This window comes from Macrotis lagotis, chromosome 1, assembly GCF_037893015.1.
Source record: "Macrotis lagotis isolate mMagLag1 chromosome 1, bilby.v1.9.chrom.fasta, whole genome shotgun sequence".
Taxonomy (NCBI): Eukaryota; Metazoa; Chordata; class Mammalia; order Peramelemorphia; family Peramelidae; genus Macrotis; species Macrotis lagotis.
Genome location: NC_133658.1, coordinates 434,596,315 through 434,608,956, shown reverse-complemented (window position 1 = coordinate 434,608,956; position 12,642 = coordinate 434,596,315). Strand labels below are relative to the sequence as shown.

The window sequence follows — 12,642 nt, the reverse complement described above, 5'->3', positions numbered from 1 at the left end:
AGTGACCACTGTGTGAAGGGAAGTGATGGATAAGAAATCTGGAAAGGTTGGCTGGAGTCAGGTGAAGGGTTCTAAATGTCAAACACAGGAGTTTATTTGATTCTTGAGTTGATGTTCAAGTCAGGTCTCCTGTTTCCCCCATCCATGTAAGAGGGATTCTGGCGGGGGGGAGGGGGGAGTTTCAGTCTGACAGAGTTTCATGTTGCAGACAGGGCTTTTTCTAAAAAGGAAAGAATTGAGTGTTTTGATTAACCAACCTCCACCAAAAGCCCTGTGCTTTCTGGAAATATATAAAAAGCAGAGATACATCCTCTTCCTTCTGGGAAGCCCCAGCTTGAGGGGGAAATGTGACTCTGCCCTTAGGGAGTCCCTTTGTGAGGGGTAAACAGTTCTAAAGGATAAGGCCCATTTCTCCTCTTCCTTCTGTTTTTGTAAAGTATAACTGAGTACAGGACTCAGAAAGGACTTGTCGAGCCTAATGAAGATTATTTTTGTTCATGCTTGAGGATGTATGGATATGCAGATGTCTGTTCCCCTTTTTATTGTTTTCTGCTCCAAAGGAGACCAAACCAAAAAATTGGGTGAGACACAGGAAGTTCTTTGGCCAGAATCTGTCTTCTTTTTAGTTTTCCTTGCTTTGAACCCTCATTGGAGGAAAGAACTTTTGACTCATGGTTTAGGATCTCTCCTCTCCCCTAGAAAGATGAGAATAGTTTGTTATTACACAAAAAAATAATCTTGGAATTTGGGATGAAGTGCTATCTTGGACTATACTCTCTAGGGAGTATCTGGGGGATCTGCCATTGGTGTGATGGTATTCAGTAGTTTCATCAGTGATTGGGATAAAGAAATAGATGGCATGATTATTAATTTAATTGATAACAAATGCGAGATTGGGTTAGAGTGGGGCATCACTAGCTTGTTGAACAGTAATTTCAATATCTAGAAAGATGTGAAATTGCAGTGTTATTTGGATGGAGAGAATCATTTCTTTAGACCTTTCTTGTCTTACCTGTAAAGTAAGGAGGTTGGACTTAATGTCCTCTAATGGCCCCTTCTGGCCCTAAATCTATGATTCTAAGTTCTTGACAGGTCTGAAGTCAAGATGACCTCAGTTCAGATTCAGCCTCAGACGTTTATTAGCCATGTGACCATAGGCAAGTCACCTAACCCTGCTCACTCCAGTTTCTCATGTGGAAAATGAGGTGGAGAAGGAAATGGCAAACCACTGGGGAATCTTTCCCAAGAAAACTCCAAATGTGAGCACAAAAAGTCAGACAAGACTGAAACTACTTAACAACAGCAACATTTACTTAAGGCATTTTTTTTTGGTTGTGTCCAACCCTTTGTGATCCTATTTGGGATTTTCTTGGCAAAAATACTGCAGTGGTTTTTCCATTTCCTTCTCCAGATGAGGAAATTGAGGCAAATAGCATTAAGAGACTTGTCCAAGGTTATATAACTAGGACGTGTCTGAGATCAGATTTGAACTCAGGTCTTCTTGACTCCAGACCTGGCACTCTCTACTGTGCCACCTATCTGCCCATAGTAGCTGTTTTTAAGTATCTGAAAGGCTGTCACATAGGAGAGGTATTAGATTGGGAAGAAATGGTGGGAAGGTATTAAAAAACAATTTGTATTTTATTATAAGACCTATATTCCCCATTATATCCTTTCCTAACTCACAGACAACCATCCCTTATAAGGCAAGTCGACCAGCATTTATTGTGATTACTGGGCACTCTGTATTCTGTTAGGTGTTTCTAGTAAAGTATAAAACATGATCTCTATAGTTTTCCCTCATGGGTCCCCACTTCTGTATGAAAGGAAGTTGGGGAAAGGGAAGGTGTTTTTTTCAGATTTCTTCTTATAATTTTGTTTAATGTTATTCTTTCCATATACTCTGTTGTAGTTATTGTATATATTTTTCCCTGTCCCTGTTTATTTCATTTACATTAATTCAAAAATGCCTCACCATCTGTATTCATCATATTCTTTTATTTTGTATAGCACAGGAACAATTCATTACATTTGTGTTTCACAATTTGTTTAGCTACTCTCCAGGGTGTGGGCATCTACTTTGTTTCTGGTTCTTTATTAAGATAAAAATATTCAATCTTAAATATTTTGGTGTATTTAGGACCTTTCTTTTTTTGTCGTTGTCCACCTTGGGATGTGTGCCTCACAAATGAAATCTCTTGGTTAAAGGGTATGGACATTTTGATCACATTTTTTTTGCATTGCCAAATTACATTCTAGAGCGAGGTTCCAGATCAGAGTTTCACTCTGGTTCAGTCATGTTTGTCTGTTTTTCCACTGTCCCTTTCATGAGAAGGCTATATTTTGCTATAGAAAAGGATACTTTGAATCTATAAGAAGGAATTTTCTATGGATTGTAGATGTCCACCAGTGGGACTGCCCCAGGAATTTTTGGGAATGTATACAATGAATTTTTCCCTTATTATGAAGAGCTGGTAGCTAGCTCATTCTCTGTGAGGCCTGGTGAGAGTGGTGCCTAGATAAGACTGAGAATAAGGAAAGAGGTCAGAGCAGAGAAGGAGAAAGAGGGCTGAAATCTTTCATGGTATAAAGGATGTGAATGGTATTTACCTCTGTGGTATTTTGCCTGGTTTCATCAATTATTAGTTAGGTTTGTATTTTCTAGGACTTTAGCCTTCATTTTTTTTTTCATTTTTTAAAAAAGATAAAGTAATATACATTTCATTTTTAAAAAGACTCTGGTTGGTGTTAAGCATTGGTTGGTGTTAATCATGACCATTTCTGGGTGTGCTGGCTTTTCTCCCTGGGGCTTAGATCTTATAGGTCTGGGAGATGGTGGCCAGTGGATAGAGATCATTGGGCTTGGAGTCAGGAAGTGTTATTCAGTTGTGTCCAACTCATAGGTGATGCCGTTTGGAGTTTCCTTGTCAAAGATACTGTAGTGGTTTGCCATTTCCTTCTCCAGCACATTTTACAGATGAGGAAACTGAGGCAATAAGGATTAAGTGATTTGCCCAGGATCACACACCATGTAAGAATCTAAAACCACTTTGCCACTTAGTTGACCTCAGTTCAAATTTGCCATCGTCCTTGCTAGCTTTGTGATACTGGGCAAATCAAATTGACCTTGATTTCCTCAATTTGTTGTTACTGTGAAAATTAAATGAAATATTTGTAAAGTGCTTAGTTTCCCCTAAGGTGGGATGATAGAGTGTAACTGAGATGTTGTCTTTGTCCTAATGGAGTTTATAGTCTAGTTTGAGTACAAGACAAAAGCATTAGGTGTCTTTAATCCAGAGTATTAAGTGGGGTTCAATGGATAATTTGGAGTGGGGAGGAAGGATGTTATAGATATAGGGAGGAGGGCATGAAATCTCAATGGATAGAAAGTAGTCCAGTGTGAGGGGAGAGACCAGTTCAGAGGAATAGTGTGAGAAGACTGTTCTGGTATCAGATTCCTGAGGGTTGAGTGCCAGACAAAAGGTTTGCACTTGACTCTGCAGATACTGGGGGTGGGGTAGTGTTGGGGTATCACTGAAGGGTATTGAGCACAGTGGTGCCTTGATCATATCTGTAGTTGAAAGAGATCATTCTGGAAGCATGTGGAGGATGGAGGGTGAATTGAAATAGAAAGATCTATTAGATTTGCTATAATCCAGCTAAAAAAGAGACATTAATGACCATTGGGTTCAGCCCTGTCACTGTACAAATGGGGAGAAACAGACCCAGAGGTTTGCTCTCAGGTTTATATATCTACAGAAATGGGGATAAAAATTTTCCCACCATTCTTGCTTAGAGGCAGACTTTGCCATTCTCCAGGTGCTGCTGATCTGAATGAATGGTCTATAACTTAAATTTATGATACTGTCCACCACTCTTGTCCCTCCCTCCCCAACTCCCCACCCAACCTCCCTAAGTGCCAAGTTTGATAAAGCAGTTGACTAATTAGCAAATCGCCCATTGTTGCACAAAGCACTTGCTCTGCAAAATGTAAATGGGAAAAAAGAAGTTTTTTTCGGTGTGTCAGTATGAAAAATGACAAGAGCTAAAATACCGCGGAGGACATCTGCTGCTAGGCTAGGACGCCAAGCCCTGTGGAAGGCAGATGTTGAGACACTTTCAAGACGCTCCCGATTTACCTTTTCGAGGTCCAACTAAATAGCCAGACCCCAAATAATAGACTGGTTATCAGGAGAATCTAGTTCTAGAGTCTGCCATTAACTTGATGTGTGTGACCTCCCAGCTAACTCCTGTGCTTTTCTGAGCATCTATTTCCTTGCCTGAAAAATGGGGTTAACCCTTGCCCTGCCAACCTCTCCCAGCTGTTTCCAAGTTCACTTAAGATAATGGATGAAAGCTTTGTAACCCATAAGACACTAAAATAGAGACAGCAATTATTATTATTATTATGAGCAGGGGATTTTAAAGAACTTAACTTCCACTGTCAAAACAAACCTGTGTGCAGAGCAAATAAAAATGATTTGAGGAGGTCAGTATTAGGGGATCAAGAAGGATCTTATGGAAGAGATATTAGTAACCCCTGGACTGAACTGTAAACTTGAAGGAAGATCAAGAAGTGAGGAAAGAGTTCATTCTAGACCCGAGAGACACAGCTTTTTGGAAGAGGGGGAAGAGGGCCTACCATATTCTGGGACCTACAAGGAGAGCAGTTTGGATGGTGGTATTATTATTATTCTCACCTTTCTCCTCCTTATCATCATCATCATCATCATCATCATCATTATTATTACCATATGTCTTAACTTTTTGGTTTCCTCCCCTCATTCTTGCTTTACTCTACAAAAACAAAGGAAGTATCCCTGCCTTTGAGGAGCTTACATTCCAGTGAGAGGGGAAAGAATTTGTACTGGGCTAATCACTTGTTCATTGATAATTTGTAATGTATACTGGAGGGAGTGAGAGAGCCAGAGAAGGTGCTAGAGAAATATTTGAGGAAAGAATATACTCAGGGACTCCCAAGTTTAGGGGCCAGGATATGGTTGATAAACTTATGAAGATTATTGATCACTCCCTCTGAGAATATAATTAAGTAAAGCAAGAAAAGAATGGGTATCCAGGAGAGGAGGGTCAGCAGTATTGAAAACTGCAGAGAGGTCAAGGAGGATACTGACTGAAGAAAAGAAATGGAATTAAATCATTGAAACAACTGGTAAGCAATAAAACAGTGTGGGGTTGGAAGTCAGATTGTGTTGAGGATTAAAGAGTGACTTGGGTGGGGAGTAAATAGAGGAAGATTATTTTGGCATCTTTGTGAAGAATGGATTAGGGAATGGAGAGGACAGACCAGAGGTTTAGAGCCAGAAGGGAACTTATTTTTCTGTTGTGTCTGACTCTTTGTGACCTCTTTAAAGGATTTCTTGGCAAAGCCATTGGAAAGGTTTGCCATTTCCTTCTCCAACCCATCTTACAGATAAAGAAACTGAGGCAAACAGGGATAAGCTTCAGCTATTAAGGGTGTCTGAGGTCAGATTTGAATTCAGAAAGATGAGTCTTCATTCTATCCACTGCACCATCTAGCTCCCAGTGAAGGGAACTAGAGGTCATTTATCTTAGATTTTCCTTTTCTCGTCAGTCCCTTTATTTTACAGATAAATACGATCCAGAAAATCCTTATTCAAAGTCACAAAGGTAATAAAGTCAGAGTTAGTATTTGAACCCTGATCATAAAGGATCATAATCTTTTCACCCTACTATACTACTTTCCATTGTCATAGTCCAGGAGGGAGGGCTTAAAGACTTGAATTTTGGTGATTATATTCAATTTATCTTGTCTGTGAGACATCTTGGTTCATATGTATTTTTCCCTATTTTCTATATACAAAATTCATTTTTTTCCATCAGTGAAACTCTACCTTCTTTTTCTCCCTCTCACCCATTTCCTATACTTACATTCATTAAGAAAGAAAAATGAAATACCATTTTCTTTTTGCAAGGTAATGGGGTTAAAGTGATTTGTCCATGATCACACAATTAAGTATCAAGTGTCTAAGGCTGGATTTGAACTCAGTACTCTTAACTCCAGGGCTGGTGCTCTATCTACTGCACCACCTAGCTGCCTTAAAATGAAACATCTGTTACAAGCATTTACATGTATTTTTTTAAAATTTATTTTAAAGATTTTATTTGTTTTGAGTTTTATAATCCCCCCCCATCTTACTTCTCTCCCACCCCCACAGGAGGAAATTTGCCAGTCTTTACATTGTTTCCATGTTGTACACTGATCCAAATTGCATGTGATGAGAGAGAAATCACATACTTGAGGAAGAAACATAAAGTTAAAGAGATAGCAAGATCACACAATAAGATATCAGTCCCCACCCCCCCAAATTAAAGGTAATAGTCCTTGGTCTTTGTTCAAACTCCACAATTCTTTCTCTGGATACAGATGATATTCTCTATTGCAGAGAGCCCAAAATTGTCCCTGGTTGTTGCACTGGTGGAATGAGTGAGTTCATCAAGGTTGAACATCACTCCCATGTTGCTGTTAGGGTGTACAGTGTTTTTCTGGTTCTGCTCATCTCGCTCAGCATCCGTTCATGCAAATCTCTCCAGGCTTCCCTGAATTCCCATCCCTCCTGGTTTCTAATAGAACAATAGTGTTCCATAACATATACCACAGTTTGCTAAGCATTCCCCAATTGAAGGACATTTACTTGTTTTCTAATTCTTTGCCACCACAAGCAGGACTGCTATGAATATTTTTGTACAAGTGATGTTTTTACCCCTTTTCATCATCTCTTCAGGGTATAGGCCCAATAGTGGTATTGTTGGATAAAAATGGGTATGCCCATTTTTGTTGCCCTTTGGGCGCAGTTCCAAACTGCTCTCCAGAAAGGTTGGATGAGTTCACAGCTCCACCAACAATATTTACATGTATTCTTAAAGAGTTACCCACTAATGCCATACTTCTTTTGTCTTTTTCTTATGGCACAGTAATATTCCATTACAGTCCTATGCTACTGTTGGGTTAGCCATTGCCCAATCAAATAAAATACCTGCTTCCCTTAAAATTCTTGGTTATTATAGAATGTGTTGCTATAAGTATGTTTGCATACATAGGAATTTCTTATCTCTCTTAGACTGCTTCTTAGTTTATGACTAATAATGGTGTTACTGGGTCAAAGTGACTTTTCTACTATAATTTCACATTATTTTCCAGAATGCCATTTGACTAGCATGACTTTAATGTGTTTGTAATGTTTCCAATGCTTTTTTCCCCCATTTTACCAATTTGTTGGGCATGAGATGAAACTCTAGAGAAACTTTTCTCAAACGTTTTTGCCAAATTTAAGTAGTCTGTGACTGTAGGGTTCCCCTGATCTGTTGGTCTAGTAATCCTGCCAGAAAAGGAAATGAGGTTAGCCTGAAATGACCTATTCTTAATGAAGTCATTCTGGCTCTTAAGGATCACCACTTCCTTTTCTAAAAGCTCACAAATCATCTCTTTTAATAGTATGTTCTAGAATTGTGCTAGTAATTGAAGTCAAGCATGCCAGCCTAACCCTTGTATATTCTACACTCTCCCTTATTTTAAAAAAAGTTACATTGATGCCCTCCCCCACTTTAAAAAATAAAAACCATTTAAAAAACCTTTTCCCTCTTTTGAAAAAGACAGAACATTTGCCCATTTTCATTCCTGGGGAACTTGTTCTCTACAGTCTTAGATGTGAACAAATCACATCCAAGAGATTTTTTTGGAAATCAGGTATGTCTGAAGATGTGAACTCATCTAGGGAAGGCAACTAGCTAATAACTTACTGTGATTTCACTTATCTTGGGTTTCAGTTTCCTAAAGATAATTTTTATCCTGTCCTTTCCAGTCTAAAGATGTTTTCTTTGATGGAGAGAAAAAGAAGCAAAATAAAAGCTGGGTCTTTTCCTCATTAGTTCATTATCAGTATCCCATCCATTTTGATCTCTGGTCAGTCCGAAGGCACTCTCTTCTACCTCAACATTGTCATCTTCATCCTCTGCTATTCTGAATTCTAGCATTTTCTTTATATTTAGATTTCATTGCTTGCATTTGCTTCCATTGTTTATCTATAGCTTTTCAATTCTGAATTATTTGAGGATTTCCCCTTTTTGTTATTTGCATTAATGTCTTTAGCTAGATTCCATTTTCTTTATCAGGATTCCATTCTTGAGTTCCTGGGATCATAAATTTGGAGCTGGAAGTTACTTCAGAGGTCATCTAATCTGATCCTCCTCACCTCTCTCTCCTATTTTATAAATGCAGAAACTGAGACACAGATTTTTTAACTTATCCAAAGTCTCACAACTAACATTGAGGCCCTTTGACTCCAAATCCAGTTATAGTCCCTGCCATATTGGACTTGCCCTGCAGAATTTTATTCCATAGGCTCCTACCTATCTTACTTTGACCCTTTGAAATCTTTTTCCCAAAACCTAGGGTTTCCACCAGTCTCGTTTGTTTTTTCTCTTCTGTTACATAATAGGAAAGCAGTAAATACTTAGTTGAAGAAAACGATGCGAAGGGCTAAAATACCAGACCTGGTGCAGTATATAGAGTGCCAGACCTAGAGTCAACAAAATCTGAGTTCAAATCTGCTTCAGAAACTTACTAACTGTGTGATCCTGGGTAAGCCACTTAATCCTGTTTGCCTCAGTTTCTTCATCTTCAAAATAAGTTGGAGAAGGATTTTAAATGGTGCACCACTCCCAGATCCCCTGCCAAGAAGCTGGGGCCAGGAGGAGTCCACAGGACTGAAAACAACTCAACAACAACAATAACAACAACAAAACACATCCAGAGCCTGCCACTGCATATTTGGTTGGGCTTCCAGCACCTTCAGTCTCCTCCCAGGTCCATTCTTTATACTGACTCACTTCCATCCTTGGGCAAGGCTGTTTATAATAGAAAACTTTCTGTAATTAACCCGTCCTATCCCTGCCCTACTTACCCATACATTTTTATGCCTCATCTTTTCCCCAAATTCCACACACCTGGTAATCTTTTAGTTGAATATTTGTGTTCTGTGACCCTATCAAGTCCCTGTTATAATGCAAAACAGGAAGCTGATGATTTTTTTTTTTTGCTGGGGGAGAGGAGGTGTGAGGAGGGAGTATTCTCTCACCCTACCTTCTCAAGGACAGTCTATAACTTCTTTGAAAGCACAGCTCAGGGGCCACATCCTCCAGGAGGACTTTCCTGACTATACTGTCTGTTACTATTAGCATTCTCTTCTTCTTGAATTGACTTTGTATAACTTTGCAGTATTATTTTGTATTTACTTGTTTACATGTTTCCCCAGTAGAATATAAACTCCTTGAGGGTAAGTATTATATTTTTAGCACCTGGAATCATTTCTGGGCATAAATGATGCTTAAATAAATATTTATTGAATTGAATGGACCATGATGTTCTTTAGAAAGAGAAATGGATTTGGAGACAGATACTTGGGTTTGACCCTGATCCTATTGCTACTTCTGCCAGGCAACAGTTTTGGACCAACTAGCTTTACTACTAAGGGTAGAAAAGACCCTGAAAACTCAAAACTCTCTCCCTAGTCCTTTGGGTTCTTCTTCCCAAATATCCTTTCCTCCCTCCAGTTCTTTGTAGTAAAGTATGATATGATGGAAAGAGCCCTTGGCTTGGAGTCAAAAGAACCGGGATCTAGCCCGGAATCTCCCACTATGACCTTGCTTGGTCACCATGGACAAGTTCTATCTTTCCCTTTCCCAAGTCTGTTGCCCTGTGTTCCAAATAAGGACCAGAAGATCTCTAATCCTATGAGTCTGCTGACTATCTCATACTTTTTTTTTTTATCAGTCTGCAGTGGTTCCTATGTACCAGTCTATGCTAGCTCTACTAAACTCTGGGGCATCAAAGAAAATAAAATTTCCTACTCTCACGGAGTTTAAATTCAAATAAGGGAGAAAGCATCACCATCACTAGTATTAATATAGCCATTTGTCTCATTTGGTTGTAACAACTCTGGGAAGTTGTTGCTTTTATGATTCCCATTTCACAAATAAAGAAACTTAGGCAGATAGAGGCAGTATGAATTGTCAAGGGTGACAACGCCAGGAGGTGTTTGAAGGAGGATTTGAACCCAGATCTTCCTGACTCCAGGACTGGGACTCTATCCAATGATCCATAAAAGTAGGTATATGCCAATCTCAAAAGAAGTAAAAGGAAGGTGAATGTAGAGGGGAAGCTGGAAGGATAGAGATCCTATAGAAAGTGACTTTGGAACTCAATATTAAAGGAAGACAAAGATTCTAGAGAGAAGGTTCTTAAGTGTGAGAGACCAGAAATACAAAGGCACAGAGAAGAGAGTTGACACATTGGGTGTGAGAAAAAGTAAATTGGCCAATAAAGCAGGACTATAGAGTGGATAGAAGGGAACAATGTATATAAGGAGACTGAAAAGGTAGGCAGAAGGGCAGTTATGTGGCATAGTGGACAGAGCAGCTGTGTGACCCTGGACAGATTACTTATCCTTCACTTTTCTTAACTGTCAAATGAACTGGAGAGGGAAATGGCAAACCACTTTCTGCCAAGAAAACCCCAAAAGAAAGGAATCTGAAGAGTTAGACAATAGAAAATGACTGAAGAAAAGAATGGTTTAAAGAGGATTAAATGGCAAGCAAGAAGTTTGCATTTGATTTTAGAGATATCAGGACCATTTTTGTAAACAGAATCCTGATTCCCATCAGCTTCCATTGTTAACTTGGAAATGAGTTGTCTTTTCAGTAAATTTTTGAGAAATTGTATGAGCTTAAAGAGTCTTTGCAAACACTTAAATGTACTAAGTGAACCCTTGTCATGATTGAATAAAATGCTAGATAGCACAGTGAATAGAGCACTGGATTTGGAATTAGGGAGTCTCATGTTCATGAGTTCAAATCCAGCCTCAGACACTTAATTATCTTTATGTCCCTGGGCAAGTCATCCTGTTTGCCTTATCAATAAAAATGAGCAGGAGAAGGTAATGGCAAACCACTTCCAGATATTTACCAAGAAAAGTCCAAATAGGGTCATGAAGAGTCAGATACTGACTGATGACTGAACCACAAAATGAAGAAAACTTCTAGAAAGTGAGTTGACCTTAGAAAGAATGCTCTAGATGACTAATAATAAGAGAAATGCAAACCAAAACAGCCTTGAGGCTTTGCCTCACTCCCAAGATGACAAAAGACTGGAACAGTCTATGTGTTAGGAGTTGTTGAAAAAATAGACAAGGGGCTGCTAGGTGGCTCAGTGGATAGAGTACCTGGAGTCAGGAGGACCTGAGTTCAAATTTGATCTCAGACACTTAATTACCTAGCTGTGTGGCCTTGGGCAAGCCACTTAACCCCATTTGCCTTGCAAAAACCTAAAAAAAAAAAAAGAATTGAAAAGATAGGCAAAACTTGCATTATTGGTGGAACTATTAATTGTTCAGTTTGGAGTTATGCAAATAAAGTAACTGAAATGCCCTCTGACCTAGAGATTGCACTATAACCTGGTGAGGTCTTTGCCAAAAAAAAGAAAAAAGAAAAGGATCCATATCAAAATGTTTATAGCAACACTTTTTGTAGTGGTAGATACCTGGAAACAAGAACAGATGCTCATCAGTTGGGGAATAGCTCAACAAATCATGGTATATGAATGTAATGGAATATTTCTGTATTATAAGAATTGACAAAGCGAATGACTACAAAGAACCCTGGAGAGATTTACATGAACTGTTATAAAATGAAGTGGAGCCAAGAAAGCAGTATCTATATAATAGTTACAGTGGTGTCAATGGAAGGAACAATAACTCCAAGCCAATCGTCCGTAAGCATTGATCATGTGCCAGATGTATGCTAACCCCTATGCACATAAAGAAGGGCAAAAGACAATTCTGTCTAATCAACAAAAGTGAATGTTGTGAAATTATTAAGAATGAATTTGGGGGGTGGCTAGGTGGTGCAGTGGATAGAGCACTGGTCCTGGAGTCAGGAGTACCTGAATTCAAATCCTGCCTCAGACACTTAATAATTACCCAGCTATGTGGCCTTGGGCAAGCCCCTTAACCCCATTTGCCTTGCAAAAACCTAAAAAAAAAAGAATGAATTTGGTCTCAGAAGAAAAATTAGAAATATATATCCTCCTCTACACTTTTGTAAAGGTTGCCCACAGGTGTGAAACATTGCATATTTAGTCTATGTTTTTATTGGTTATGCTGAATTTTCTTTTTTTCTTTTTAAGATTCTTTCTATAAAAGATGACTCTTTAGGAAGGGAAAAGAAAGGGATATGGGGGAAATTTAGATGGTCTAAAAATAAATGTCCTTGTAAAAAACAAATGTTAAAATATATCTTTACTGTAATTAGAAAAAATAAAATACTGTTTTAAAATAACATCAAATGATTTTTTTAAAAAAAGACCGTAGATTATCCTACATCATGTCTTTTCATTGTGATATAATGAAAAGAACAATTGATTTGTAATTGGAAGAGCTGAAAATTTGAATCCTATGGAATCCCTTTTGCCCTCTGGGCGGCCTCAGTTTACCCAACTCTAAAATGAGGCAATTAGGGGACTAATTGGCTTTTAAAGTCTCCTGCTGAATCCTAACACCCCAATTTTACATCTATTGAAATGAGACATGCCTATACTATCACTGAAGT

At 38.7% G+C, this 12,642-nt stretch overlaps 1 protein-coding gene across 2 annotated transcripts in view; it reads left to right on the top strand.

The window, feature by feature from the left end:
* The window catches only part of AKT1 (AKT serine/threonine kinase 1), a 139,002-nt gene that overhangs the window by 61,586 nt on the left and 64,774 nt on the right, over positions 1–12,642 (top strand). The window lies entirely within an intron of this gene.